Genomic DNA, 15076 nt, shown 5'->3' with positions numbered 1-15076 from the left:
ACTGAGGTTCAGAGCTGCAGAGTGGTCCCGAGGCAGCCAGCATTGCAGGGCACTGGGGCTGAGAGCGGCTGGCACTGCTCTGTCATTTGCTAAAGAAATTCACCACCTAATGTCACTTAGCTCTCCTAGATATGTAGTTTTTTATTTTTTAATTTTTTTTGAATTTTATTTTATTTATTTTTTATACAGGTTCTTATTAGTTATCCATTTTATAAATATTACTGTATACATGTCAATCCCAATCTCCCACTTCATCCCACCAACCCCATCTCCCCCCCTGCCACTTTCCCCCTTGGTGTCCATACATTTGTTCTCTACATCTGTGCCTCAATTTCTGCCCTGGAAACCGGTTCATCTGTACCATTTTTCTAGGTTCCACATATATGCGTTAATATACGATATTTGTTTTTCTTTTTCTGACTTACTTCACTCTGTTTGACAGTCTCTAGATCCATCCACGTCTCTACAAATGACGCAATTTCGTTCCTTTTTATGGCTGAGTAATATTCCATTGTATATATGTACCACTTCTTCTTTATCCATTCGTCTGTCGATGGGCATTTACGTTGCTTCCATGACCTGGCTATTGTAAATAGTCCTGCAGTGAACATTGGGGTGCATGTGTCTTTTTAAATTACGGTTTTCTCTGGATATATGCCCAGTAGTGGGATTGCTGGGTCATATGGTAATTCTATTTTTAGTTTTTTAAGGAACCTCCGTACTGTTCTCCATAGTGGCTGTATCGATTTACATTCCCACCAACAGTGCAAGAGGGTTCCCTTTTCTCCACACCCTCTCCAGCATTTGTTGTTTGTAGATTTTCTGATGATGCCCATTCTAACTGGTGTGAGGTGATACCTCATGGTAGTTTTGATTTGCATTTCTCTAATAATTAGTGATGTTGAGCAGCTTTTCATGTGCTTCTTGGCCATCTGTATGTCTTCTTTGGAAAAACATCTATTTAGGTCTTCTGCCCATTTTTGGATTGGGTTGTTTGTTTTTTTAATATTGAGCTGCATGAGCTGTTTATATATTTTGGAGATTAATCCTTTGTCAGTTGCTTCATTTGCAAATATTTTCTCCCATTCTGAGGGTTGTCTTTTGGTCTTGTTTATGGTTTCCTTTGCTGTGCAAAAGCTTTGAAGTTTCATTAGGTCCCATTTGTTTATTTTTCTTCTTACTTCCATTACTCTAGGAGGTGGATCAAAAAAGATCTTGCTGTGAATTATGTCAGAGTGTTCTTCCTATGTTTTCATCTAAGAGTTTTATAGTGTCCAGTCTTCCATTTAGGTCTGTAATCCATTTGGAGTTTATTTTTGTGTATGGTGTTAGGGAGTGTTCTAATTTCATTCTTTTACATGTAGCTGTCCTATTTTCCCAGCACCACTTATTGAAGAGACTGTCTTTTCTCCATTGTATATCTTTGCCTCCTTTGTCATAGATTAGTTGACCATAGGTGTGTGGGTTTATCTCTGGGCTTTCTATCTTGTTCCATTGATCTATGTTTCTGTTTTTGTGCCACTACCATATTGTCTTGGTAACTGTAGCTTTGTAGTAGAGTTTGAAGTCAGGGAGTCTGATTCCTCCAGCTCCGTTTTTTTCCCTCAAGACTGCTTTGGCTATTCGGGGTCTTTTGTGTCTCCATACAAATTTTAAGATTTTTTTGTTCTAGTTCAGTAAAAAATGCCATTGGTAATTTGGTAGGGATTGCATTGAATCTGTAGATTGCTTTTGGTAGTATAGTCATTTTCACAATATTGATTCTTCCAATCCAAGAACATGATATATCTCTCCATCTGTTTGTATCATCTTTAATTTCTTTCATCAGTGTCTTATAGTTTTCTGCATGCAGGTCTTTTGTCTCCCTAGGTAGGTTTATTCCTACGTATTTTATTCTTTTTGTTGCAGTGGTAAATGGGAGTGTTTCCTTAATTTCTCTTTCAGATTTTTCATCATTAGTGTGTAGGAATGCAAGCGATTTCTGTGCATTAATTTTGTATCCTGCAACTTTACCAAATTCATAGATTAGCTCTAGTAGTTTTCTGGTGGCATCTTTAGGGTTATCTATGTATAGTATCACGTCATCTGCAAACAGTGACAGTTTTACTTCTTCTTTTCCTATTTGTATTCCTCTCATTTCTTTTCCTTCTCTGATTGCCGTAGCTAGGACTTCCAAAACTATGTTGAATAACAGTGGTGAGAGTGCACATCCTTGTCTTGTTCCTGATCTTAGTGGAAGTGCTTTCAGTTTTTCACCATTGAGAATGAAGTTTGCTGTGGGTTTGTCATATATGGCCTTTATTATGTTGAGGAAGGTTCTCTCTGTGCCCACTTTCTGGAGAGTTTTTATCATAAATGGGTGTTGAATTTTGTCAAAAGCTTTTTATGCATCTATTGAGATGATCATATGGTTTTTATTCTTCAGTTTGTTAGTATGGCGTATCACATTGATTGATTTGCTCATATTGAAGAATCCTTGCATCCCTGGGATAAATCCCACTCGATCATGGAGTATGATCCTTTTAATGTGTTATTGGATTCTGTTTGCTAGTATTTTGTTGAGGATTTTTGCATCTATATTCATCAGTGATATTGGTCTGTAATTTTCTCTTTTTGTAGTATCTTTGTCTGGTTTTGGTATCAGGGTGATGGTTGCCTCATATAATGAGCTTGGGAGTGTTCCTTCCTCTGCAATTTTTTGGAAGAGTTTGAGAAGGATGGGTGTTAGCTCTTCTCTGAATTTTTGATAGAATTCACCTGTGAAGCCATCTGGTCCTGGACTTTTGTTTGTTGGAAGATTTTTAATCACAGTTTCAATTTCATGACTTGTGATTGGTCTGTTTATATTTTCTATTTCTTCCTGATGCAGTCTTGGAAGGTTATACCTTTCTAAGAATTTGTCCATTTCTTCCAGGTTGTCCATTTTATTGGCATGGAGTTGCTTGTAGTAGTCTCTTAGGATGCTTTGTATTTCTGCGGTGTCTGTTGTAACTTCTTTTTCATTTCTAATTTTATTGATTTGAGTCCTCTCCCTCTTTTTCTTGATGAGTCTGGCTAATGGTTTATCAATTTTGTTTATCTTCCCAAAGAACCAGCTTTTAGTTTTATTGATCTTTGCTATTGTTTTCTTTGTTTCTATTTCATTTATTTCTGCTCTGATCTTTATGATTTCTCTCCTTTTGCTAACTTTGGGTGTTGTTTGTTCTTCTTTCTCTAGTTCCTTTAGGTGTAAGGTTAGATTGTTTATTTGAGATGTTTCTTGTTTCTTGAGGTAGGCTTGTATTGCTATAATCTTCCCTCTTAGAACTGCTTTTGCTGCATCCCATAGGTTTTGGATCATCGTGTTTTCATTGTCATTTGTCTTCAGATATTTTTTGATTTCCTCTTTGATTTCTTTAGTGATCTCCTGGTTATGTAGTAATGTACTGTTTACCCTCCATGTGTTTGTGTTTTTTACGTTTTTTTCCCTGGAATTGATTTCTAATCTCATAGCGTTGTGGTCAGAAAAGATGCTTGATATGATTTCAATTTTCTTAAATTTACTGAGGCTTGATTTGTGACCCAAGATGTGAACTATCCTGGAGAATGTTCTGTGTGCACTTGAGAAGAAAGTGTAATCTGCTGTTTTTGGTTGGAATGTCCTATAAATATCAATTAAATCTATCTGGTCTATTGTGTCATTTAAAGCTTCTGTTTCCTTATTAATTTTCTGTTTGGATGATCTGTCCATTACTGTAAGTGAGGTGTTAAAGTCCCCCACTATTATTGTGTTACTGTCGATTTCCTCTTTTATAGCTGTTAGCAGTTGCCTTATGTATTGAGGTGCTCCTATGTTGGGTGCATATATATTTATAATTGTTGTATCTTCTTCATGGATTGATCCCTTGATCATTATGTAGTGTCCTTCCTTGTCTCTTGTAACATTCTTTATTTTAAAGTCTATTTTATCTGATATGAGTATTGCTACTCCAGCTTTCTTTTGATTTCCATTTGCATGGAATATCTTTTTCCATCCCCTCACTTTCAGTCTGTATGTGTCCCTAAGTCTGAAGTGGGTCTCTTGTAGACAGCATATATATGGGTCTTGTTTTTGTATCCATTCAGCATTTGTTGTAGAGCTGGTTTGGTGGTGCTGAATTCTCTTAGCTTTTGCTTGTCTGTAAAGCTTTTGATTTCTCTGTCGAATCTGAATGAGATCCTTGCCAGGTAGAGTAATCTTGGTTGTAGGTTCTTCCCTTTCATCACTTTAAATATGTCATGCCACTCCCTTCTGGCTTGTAGAGTTTCTGCTGAGAAATCAGCTGTTAACCTTATGGGAGTTCCCTTGTATGTTATTTGTCATTTTTCCCTTGTTGCTTTTAATAATTTTTCTTTGTATTTAAATTTTGTCTATTTGATTACTATGTGTCTTGGTGCATTTCTCCTTGGGTTTATCCTGCCTGGGGCTCTCTGTGCTTCCTGGACTTGGGTGGCTATTTCCTTTCCCATGTTAGGGAAGTTTTCAACTATAATCTCTTCAAATATTTTCTTGGGTCCTTTCTCTCTGTCTTCTCCTTCTGGGACCCCTATAATGCGAATATTTATGCGTTTAATGTTGTCTCAGAGGTCTCAGGCTGTCTTCATTTCTTTTCATTCTTTTTTCTTTATTCTGTTCTGCAGCGGTGAATTCCACCTTTCTGTCTTCCAGGTCACTTATCCGTTCTTCTGCCTCAGTTATTCTGCTATTGATTCTTTCTAGTGTAGTTTTCATTTCAGTTATTGTATTGTTCATCTCTGTTTGTTTGTTCTTTAATTCTTCTAGGTCTTTGTTAAACATTTCTTGCATCTTCTCGATCTTTGCCTCCATTGTTTTTCCGAGGTCCTGTATCATCTTCAGTATCATTATTCTGAATTCTTTTTCTGGAAGGTTGCCTATCTCCACTTCATTTAGTTATTTTTCTGCGGTTTTATCTTGTTCCTTGATCTGGTACATAGACCTGTGCCTTTCATCTTGTCTGTCTTTCTGTGAATGTGGTTTTTGTTTCACAGGCTGCAGGATTGTAGTTCTTCTTGCTTCTGCTGTCTGCCCTCTGGTGGATGAGGCTATCTAAGAGGCTTGTGCAAGTTTCCTGATGGGAGGGACTGGTGGTGGGTAGAGCTGGCTGTTGCTCTGGTGGGCAGAGCTCAGTAAAACTTTAATCCACTTGTCTGCTGATGGGTGGGGCTGGGTGCCCTCCCTGTTGGTTTTTTGGCCTGAGGTGACCCAGCACTGGAGCCTACCTGGGCTCTTTGGTGGGGCTAATGGCGGACTCCGGGACGGCTCACGCCAAGGAGCACTTCCCAGAACTTCTGCTGCCGGTGTCCTTGTCCTCATGGTGAGCCACAGCCACCCCCCGCCTCTGCAGGAGACCCTCCAACACTAGCAGGTAAGTCTGGTTTAATCTCCTATGGGGTCACTGCCCCATCCCCTGGGTCCTCATGCGCACACTACTTTGTGTGTGCCCTCCAAGAGTGGAGTCTCTGTTTCCCCCAGTCCTGTCGAAGTCCTGCAATCAAATCCCGCTAGCCTTCAAAGTCTGATTTTCTAGGAATTCCTCCTTCCGTTGCCAACCCACAGGTTGGGAAGCCTGACATGGGGCTCAGACCCTTCACTCCAGTGGGTGGACTTCTGTGGTATAATTTTTCTCCAGTTTGTGAGTCACCCACCCAGGCAGTTATGGGATTTGATTTTATTGTGATTGCACCCGTCCTACCATCTCATTGTGGCTTCTCCTTTGTCTTTGGATGTGGGGTATCTTTTTTTGGTGAGTTCCAGTGTCTTCTTGTCAATGATTGTTCAGCAGTTGTGATTCCGGTGTTCTCACAAGAGGGAATGAGAGCACGTCCTTCTACTCCGCCATCTTGAACCACTCTCCTAGATATGTAGATATAGATATAGAGATTGCCAGATATTCACCCAGTTTTCTCCTCTTCCCCCCAGGGCACACAACCAGAGCTCATTTCCCAGCCTCCCTTGCCGTTAGTTGAGGTCATGTGACTGGCTTCTAGCCAATGTGATATGACAGGAATAAAACCGTCCCATCCAGCGCTGGTTCATAAAATCTCTCACATTCTTCTCCCTTGGAAGCACAGATTGAAGAGAGTGCAGGTTTGAATGGAGTCTCTCTCCTGAATGAATTCTTCTGTGTATAGCATTTGATAGGTTACATCCCTCCTCTACCAGTAAGGGGTAAATTAGTTAATTTTTCTGTGCCTCAGTTTTCCTCATCTGCAAATTGGGAATATTGATTGTAACTACCTGTTAGAGCTATTGGAAGTATTATATGAGTTAATATTTGTAAATCACCTAGAAGAGTACTCTGCTTATAGTGAGCACTGCATGAAAAATGTGTTAAAATATTAAAAGCTCTATAAATATTATAATATTCGCTTTTATGGCTGTTCTAAACATTTTCACACATTTCTTTGGATGACAATGAGAATTTCCTTGGCTGACAGGTTTGTTTGTTAGTTTGAGGATAGGATAGAACTTTTGAGTTGTGTCAGATGGATTAGCCTGGGTTCAAATCTTGGCTTTGGCACTCAGCTGTGAGGCATTTAAAAATTACCTAACCTCATTGAATCTCAATTTTCTCATTAATAGGACCCTTAATACCTACTTAATATGGTTATTGGTGGATTCATGAGATAAAGTTTATAAAAAATTTAGTCAAGTGACTGGCACATAGTAACTGCTCATTAAATAGCATTGCTGCTAGGCAGTAAGTGATTGAGAGGCCTGGTTTGAGATGCAGTTGTCCAGAACATTTGTAATTAATATCTGAACCTTTTTCTTCATCCCTACAATGAGGTGGTTAAGATGAATTTGATTTTGATTTTCAAACTTTTTTTTTTAGCTGCAAAACTCTTCCTTCAAGCAAAATCTTAGATAAATATCCAATCTAACATAGATGGAAGCAGTAGGGTAAAGAGGGAGGAGACTCCTCTCCACACATTGTTTTTCCCTCACAACCCCTTTCTGGATTGTCCCTGAATCACCTTTGTGGAATCCCAGGGTTCCTCAACACAGTTTGATCATTTGTAGGACTTGAAATTCTCTAAACTATTTTGTTCCGACTCTAACATTTTATAACCGCCAAGAACTGGCATTTGGCAATGAAACAGAACTGTGGTTGAAATAATACCGACACAACCTGTTCCCTATGCCGAGGCCTCTTCTGACCTGTCCAGCTGCTTCCAACGCTGCCTCTCACACTCACCAGTTCAACCCTCTCTCTCAAGGAACAGTCCCTCCCTTTCCACCTGCTTCTGCCACATGGAGAGAGGGGGCAGGATACTGATGCAAGGCCACTGCCCAGCTGTCTCAGACCTCATCTAGGGGCCTAGCCTATAGCATCTAGTGGAGCCACACTAAGGCCAGAGGTTGAGTTTATGACAGATAAGTCCGTCAGCCAATTGCAGAGCAAGGTTTTAAAACAAAATAAGCTATCTAGAGAAAAATGAGCTCTCTCAATACTTCTTCTCTAGCCGTACTTATTTGTGTCAATGTAAACCATCCAGTCAAAACTCCAGTCAGCCAGCTCTGACTGCAGAGGAGCAGCTCCATTTCCCTTGCATTCAGAGCAGGTCACTTTGCTGCTCAAACCCTCAGGGGACTTCCACTTCCACTGAGGTGAAATTCAAAGACTTTTCCTTGGCCTCAGACCTCATCTCCCACCACTCTCCTCCTGGCCCTTGCTGCCACAATCATAATGACTCTGTAGTTCCTCCAACATGTGAAGCATCTTCTGCTTCATCTCTTTCTTGCTTGAGGATACCCTGAAATTTCTCAGTTCGCTCTATTCTAGTAAGCCATCATTCTGTGATTTTTTTTTTTTTACCTCCTCTATAAAGCCTTCCTAAATCAATAGGTAAGATCAGTGTCTCTCTGGATAAACACAGTTATCACAAACTTACATACGTACAAACTGTAAAAAAACAGGAGGAAAAAAACCCCCCTTTCTCTACCCTCTTAGGTTCTGTGACTGGGGCTCTGGAAATTAAATGGACAAAAGTCAGACTAACAAGAGAAAAACAGAGTTTATAAACTACTGCAGTGCAAATACACTCAGGAGATGCTCAGTGATGCGTAACTCAAAGGGGTGCTTACAACTTGGGGCTTATATAGCACCTTCAGAAAGAATAATAGATTTGTGGAGAAGTGACAAGATAAAGAAAAAGGGGTTCAGGCTCCTAGAAGTGGCCAGCTGTGGGAAGGTAAGTATGTGGGGGGAAGTAACGGAAGATAAGGGCTGTTTTAGTAAGATTTGTTATGTACATTACATCTCGGGGCTAAGCGTCTCTGGTGATTGAGTCATCCTGCCCTTCCTGGTACAGGGAGGGCACCTTTCTCACAAGAAATTTTAGATCCTGCTTTTAGATAGAAAGGTCACAGCCCTTCTTGCATTGCTGTGTCTGAAGTATCTTCAGCTCAAAATAATATTTATGCCAAAGTGGCATACTTTGAGGGGGCATATTCTGATTCGCTACAATGTATGTAAGGTGGACCAAATTTCTACCATTGCTACCTCTACCTTTAACTCTTACTATTAATAAATTCAGCTAATACTTATTAAGCACAATTTATATGCCAGTGAATGCGCTAAGCATGTCACATAGTTTATTTCATTGAATTCTTTCAACAACTCTATGTGGCTCAAAGAGGTTAAGTTAACCTGCCCACAATAACACAACTAATAGATGGCAGTAGACCGGGAATCCAACTCAACTCTACGTGACAACAGATTACGACGGGTTCTCCACAGCCTCACTACAGACTACTGAGCTGAACTCAGCCAGCAGTTGGGGTGTAGTTATCTTTACTGCCTTTGAATTTTGCTGTGCCAAGCACCCCCTAAGGCTAAGAGGCTTCTGTTATACATCTTAACTTGTTAGCTCTGAGAGGCGAGGAAGGTCTTTACACACAATGGGCACTTAAATCCATTTGAATGATGACTCTGCTGCCTTTATAACCACGACAGCAGTTTGGACTGGAGTCCAACACTCTGGGCCGCTCGATAAATCCCTGTCAGAGTGATTGCTGATGGCTTGTTTTCTTTCCTTTGCTGGAGTATTTATAGAAGATCTTTGAGCAAGCTCCAAAATGTAATACTCTCCAGAGATACTTTTTGGACCTTGAAACTATGTCCTGTAAAGAGAAAAAATCGCTAGGATTTCAGATAAGGCTCAAATATTGATTTTTAAGTGCCTCTCAGAGAACTCAGCTATGCTTAGTTGAATCCTGTATTATTCGTGTCCAATCCTACCACTGAAACAGACTACTAACATATTTAAGTAAATTCTGACTAAAGTAAAAATTTTTTAAATATTTTAGTAACTTTATTGCCAAAAACAAGTTGTTGCGTTACTTCAAACTTGTCGCAGAATCTGAGAGTCAAACAGGAAATTTATAAACCATGTGGTGCAATACCATTATTTTTCAGAATAAGATGTAGAGAAGAGAATGAATTTGCCTGAGATCACAAAGCTAGTCTTTGTCTCAGTTATAAGTAAGCAAATCAAACTTGATATCTATAATGCATCCTTTTGGATGTGTTGCCCACTTCCTGAATTTATTACTTTTTTTGTGGTATCTTCAGTGCCTGGCACAATACAAACACAATATACAAGTGCTCAAGAAATGTTTACTGAGTTGGACAATATTTCAGAAATCTGATATGTTTCCAGATACAATATTTGCTTTTATCAGTTACTGATCCAAATAATTTTTAAAAATAAAAATGCATCCATACTGTAAAAGAAAAAGTGTACCAGAGTCAAACAGTCCCGGAAGACTTTGTTCAAGACTATTGCAATTGGGGAGAGAGATTGAACTCAACTCTGCTGAAACAAAAGGTGGGGAGAATTTTTGAACATTAAGGTGAGCTAGTGAACAAATATTGGAGGATGTTAGTGGGGAGGTTGATCATCTGTGTCTGCTATTAGGCTCCTACCCTCCCACAAAGGGTGGGATATGGGGACACTGTCCTTCTTGAAGATTACATATCAGAGGAATGGCTCCCAGGTCCTAGAGAAGATGTTCCTGGGTGTGGCAAGAGGCTAGGAGATGATTTATGTCTCAGTGGGAGAGAAAGAATTTGTGATGCCAAGTTTTCTAAAGTAAATGCTCTAAGCAGAGGGAGGTCAGGGGCCAAGGGTCAGGAAGAAGGCTGTGTAAAGTTTAGTCGAGCTGAGGGGAATGCTAAGGTTGTTTTGGTCAGTACCTTCTGGTAAAGAAGGAAGTTTAAACACATGTATTTACTTTTACTCTCTCCCAAAACCCCAATAAAGTGCTAGCAAAAATATTTTTGTTAAGGCTTAAAACCACAAGGACTGGAGGTAAGAGTAAAGAACTTTTGGAAACTGGAAAGCAAATAAAAGAGCAGAAACTGACTCTTGGTAGACTGAGAAGGTTAATTCCTTAACTGGCTTTGTGGAAAACCAAGGAGCAACCTGATTTATGTTGCACACCCCACCCCGCCCCCCAAATGTTTCTGAATTGTCGGTATCAGGAATATCTGGATGTGAAGATAGGGTTAAAAACAGGGTGATTGTTTGAATAGCACAAATGAAAACCTCAATTAAATGGTTGGAAGATTAGTTTGAGGAAATCTAACAGAAAATGGAACAAAAAAGGCAAAGAGATGAAAAAAAGAGGAAAGACAACTATAAGAAAATTAAAGAACTAGTCCCTGAAATCACATAGCCCCCAAAGGAAGGAGTTCTAGAAATAGGACAAAGAATATAAAGGGGAGGAATTAAACAACCAAATAATGCAAGATAATTTGCCAGCACCAGATCAAAAGGCTTCCACGTTAAGATGCATCAATGTGAAATTTTAGAATGTTAGGGGCAGCAAGAGATCCCGTGAATTTCCAGAGAGGAACAAACGAAGTTGCATGTAAAGAATGGGGAATCAGAATTACAGCAACATTTGAAAGTGAAAAGGCAATGGAGCCTTAAAATTCTGAAGGAAATCTTTTGAAAAAATGTATTTTTGAATAGAGAATTTTAACCTTTCCAAGCTATCACTTTATATGTGAGGTCAGACTAAAAAGAGTTTTGGATGTTCTAAGTCTCCCATATTTACCTCCCATGCGATTTTTCTCAAGAAGTTAATGTGTATCATGGAAATAGAGGAATGAACTGAGAGAGGAGAGCATGGAATGTAGGAAGAAAGAGATCTAATACAGGAAAGAGGAAAAAGACATCTCTAGGGGGACAGGGAATGTTAATTCCAAGATCACAAGTGTGCCCAGCTTAGATGGCAAGTTTAGACTACAAATACTGTGTGCTCTCACTTATATATGGAATATTAAAAAACCAAACTTGTAAAAACAAACAGTAGAATGGTGATTACCAGGGCCTGGGGGGTGGGGGAAATGGAGAGATGTGTGATGGTACAAACTCGCAGCTAGTAGATGAAAAAGTCCTGGAGATCTAATCCACAGCATCGTGATTTTAGTCAACAATACTGTATTATAAACTTCAAAGTTGCTAAGAGACTAAATTTTAATTGTTCTCACCACAAAAAAGAAAGTAATGATTATGTGATGATAGAGGTGTTAGCTAATGCTAAGGTGGTAACCGTATTGCAATATATAAATGTATCAAATCAACATGTGTACACCTTAATCTTCCACAATGTTATATGACAATTCTATCTCAATTTAAATAACTACATACATACATACATACATGGATACATAATTAAAAAAGAGAGATTAAAAGATTCCTAGTAGTTTTCATTATGAAGATTAAAGTGATAGAATACCTGAGAAGACAGTTAACTATTTGATGATGATTTGGGGCTTAAATTAAGGATCAGGTTATAGAAACCTGAGAAATTTAACATACAAATGGACAATGGCCAGACCATATATAAAAATGGAACTGTGACCCACAGTCTATAGCAATCAGACCAGAAAACCAGTCCATTAGCTACAGTAACTGGCCCAGGAAGCCAGGCTGTGCTATCTGTAAGTCAGACTTGTAGGAAGTCAGACTACCCTCTCTAGATAATGGTCCAGGAAGTCAAACAATAATCGCTATAACAATCAGCCTCAAACAGCCAGGATTTGATGAATGACTGACAGCTTTCCTAATTTTTATTCCTGCTTCCAGCTTAGGACTAACCAGAGAAAGCCGAATATGTACCGCTAACCAATCACATGGATGCCCTGCTTCTAGTTAGTCCACTTACAGCTTTCCCGGACCAAGAGTCTCTATTCAGGGCACACCTGAAGCCTTCCCTTTGTTTCACTATGAAACTTTCCTACTCCACTGCCTGCCTTTGAGTTTCTGCTGAAAAGCAAGTGATGGTGTCTGACTCTCTTGCTATAGTGATCTCTGAGTAAATAGCCCTTACTTGTTCTCATATTTCCACAAACCCAAACCAAAAAAAAAACACAACCCATTTTTAAATGCAACGATTTTAAAAGCAATGATAATCTATCATGAGACTTAGCTGTGAGTAAAAATTTCATAATCATAAATTTTAATTTATGTTTATAACTTATAATTATGTTTAATTTACATTAATGTATAAATTTTAATGTAAGCATTAAATATTAACCCATATTTTTATTTGCTTTCGTGGATAGAGTTAAAAAGTATATTTAGTCCATTGTACTGCAGGAGATAGAAGCCACTAAAAATCTTTTTTAAAGAACACTATGCTATTGTGATATAATTTGTAGATAATTAAAGGCATCCATTTAAGTGTAAGGTTTAATGAGTTTTGACAAATGTATTCACCCATGTGACCACCACTACAATCAAGAACATTTCAGCATCCCCAAAAGTTCCCTTATGCCCCGTTGGATGCCCACTATACACCCAGCCCCAGGCAACCAGTGATCTGCTTTCTGTCACTACTGATTAGATTCCTAAGAAGAAATTGCATATAAACAGAACCAAGCAGTACCATTGTTTTACCGTTTTACATCCTCACCAGAGATGTACTACATGAGCATCAGTCATTTCACATTAGCTCCAGTGTGTCTTGTCAGTGTTTTACATTTTACCTCATCTTTTGAGTTCCTGGAGGTCTCCCTTTGTGGTGTGGTTTTGTTTGGTTTTAGGTACATAGAACATGCTTTTGTTTTCAAGGATTTCGCTCTGACAGAGACTTTCAGTTATTTCATTTCCTGGAACGAGTGAGAAAGGCCAGGTATCAGCAGACAGTACGTTTCAGGATATTATTTCCAAGAGTGGCATTTAAGTTATTGTGGTTGGGTTTAAATGGGGGATCTAGTTTAATAGGAGCTCTGGGCTTGTTCAAACACAAGATGAGAGGTAATCAAAGCATAGTTTCCATGATACAGATCTTGTGAGTCTTTATGTGCCTGCACGACTCCCTATTCTGTACGACTCCCTATTCTGTACCTATCATTCCATGTACTAACCATTCTCCTTTTATCTTCTTCCTTCCATAAAAGTCAGGTTATTTTGATATAATTTACAAATGGTAACATTCACCCTTTTAGGTGTACTACAGTTCAATAAGTTTTGACAAATGTATGTAGTCCTATAACCACCACCACAATCAAATAATGATATTTCTATCATTCCCAAAATTTCCCTTATGCCTCCGTAGTCAATCCCCTCCCTCCATCTCCAGCTCCTGGAGCCATGGATCTGATTTGCCTTTCCCAGATGTCACATAGTTGGAAGTATGCAATATGTAGCCTTTTCAGATTCATTTCTTTCACCTAGTAATATGCATTTGAGATTCATCCATGTTGGGTATATCAGTAGTTTGTTTCTTTTTATTGCTGAGCAGTATTCCAGTGTATGAATGAACCACAATTGTTTAGCCATTTGTCTGTTGATGGACATTTGAAAAACTTCTGTTTTTGGAAACTATGAGTAAAGCAGCTGTAAATAGTTGCATACATGTCTTTCTGGAATATATACTTTCTCATTTCTCTTGGATAAATACCTAGAATGGGATTGCTAGGTCAAATGGTATATCTAACTTTCTAAAAAACTGCCAAACTGTTTTCTAAGTTGACTGTACATTTGTTTTCTTACTAGGAATGTACAGAAGTTTCATTTGTTCTACAGCCTCATCAGCACTTGGTATTATCAGTTTAAAAATTTTTACCTATTCCAATAGGTGTGTAGTAATGTCTCAGTGTGGTCTTAGTTTGTTTGCATTTCCCCAAGGACTAATGATGTTGAGCATCTTTTTAAGTGCTATTTTCTAACCATATCTCTTTGGTGAACTAAAGTTTTTTGCTGTTCTTTTAAATTATTCAGTTGTAAGGGTTTTTTATATATTCTGGATACAAGTCATTTTTCAGAGATGGCGTTTTACAAATATTTTCTCTTAGTTTGTTGCTTGTCTCTTTTATCTTCTTTAAGGTATCTTTCAAAGAACAGAAGTTTATAATTTTTTAAAATAAATTTATTTATTTATTTATTTTTGGCTGTGTTGGGTCTTCGTTGCTGCACGCGGGCTTTCTCTAGTTGCAGTGAGCGGGGGCTACTCTTCGTTGCGGTGCGTGGGCTTCTCGTTGTGGTGGCTTCTCTTGTTGCGGAGCACAGGCTCTAGGCGCACGGGCTTCAGTAGTTGCAGCACGTGGGCTCAGTAGTTGTGACACACGGGCTTAGTTGCTCCGCTGCATGGGGGATTTTCCTGGACCAGGGCTCGAACCCGTGTCCCCTACATTGGCAGATGGATTCTCAACCACTGCGCCACCAGGGAAGTCCAGAAGTTTATAATTTTAACATAGTACAGTTTATATCAGTTTGCTCATCTCAGTTTCACAAGGCTTTTCTCCTATGTTTTCCTCTAGAAGTGATATAAGTTTACATTTTATTTTTAGGACTATGATCCAATTTGAGTTACTTTTTTTGTATTTTTGTATGCGGTGTGAAGTAAGAGTTGAGGGTTTTTTCCTTTTGCACTTAGATAACCAGATTTTCCAGCACCATTTGTTTAAAAGTCTTTCTCCATCGAATTGCCTTGGCACCTTGTCAAAATGAATTGATCGTATATGTATGGGGCTTTTATTCCCACTTGAATTGTCTTTGTCAGAGTAATGCTGGCCTC

This window comes from Balaenoptera ricei, chromosome 12 (genome assembly GCF_028023285.1).
Source record: "Balaenoptera ricei isolate mBalRic1 chromosome 12, mBalRic1.hap2, whole genome shotgun sequence".
Taxonomy (NCBI): Eukaryota; Metazoa; Chordata; class Mammalia; order Artiodactyla; family Balaenopteridae; genus Balaenoptera; species Balaenoptera ricei.
Note: the sequence above shows the minus strand (reverse complement) of the source record.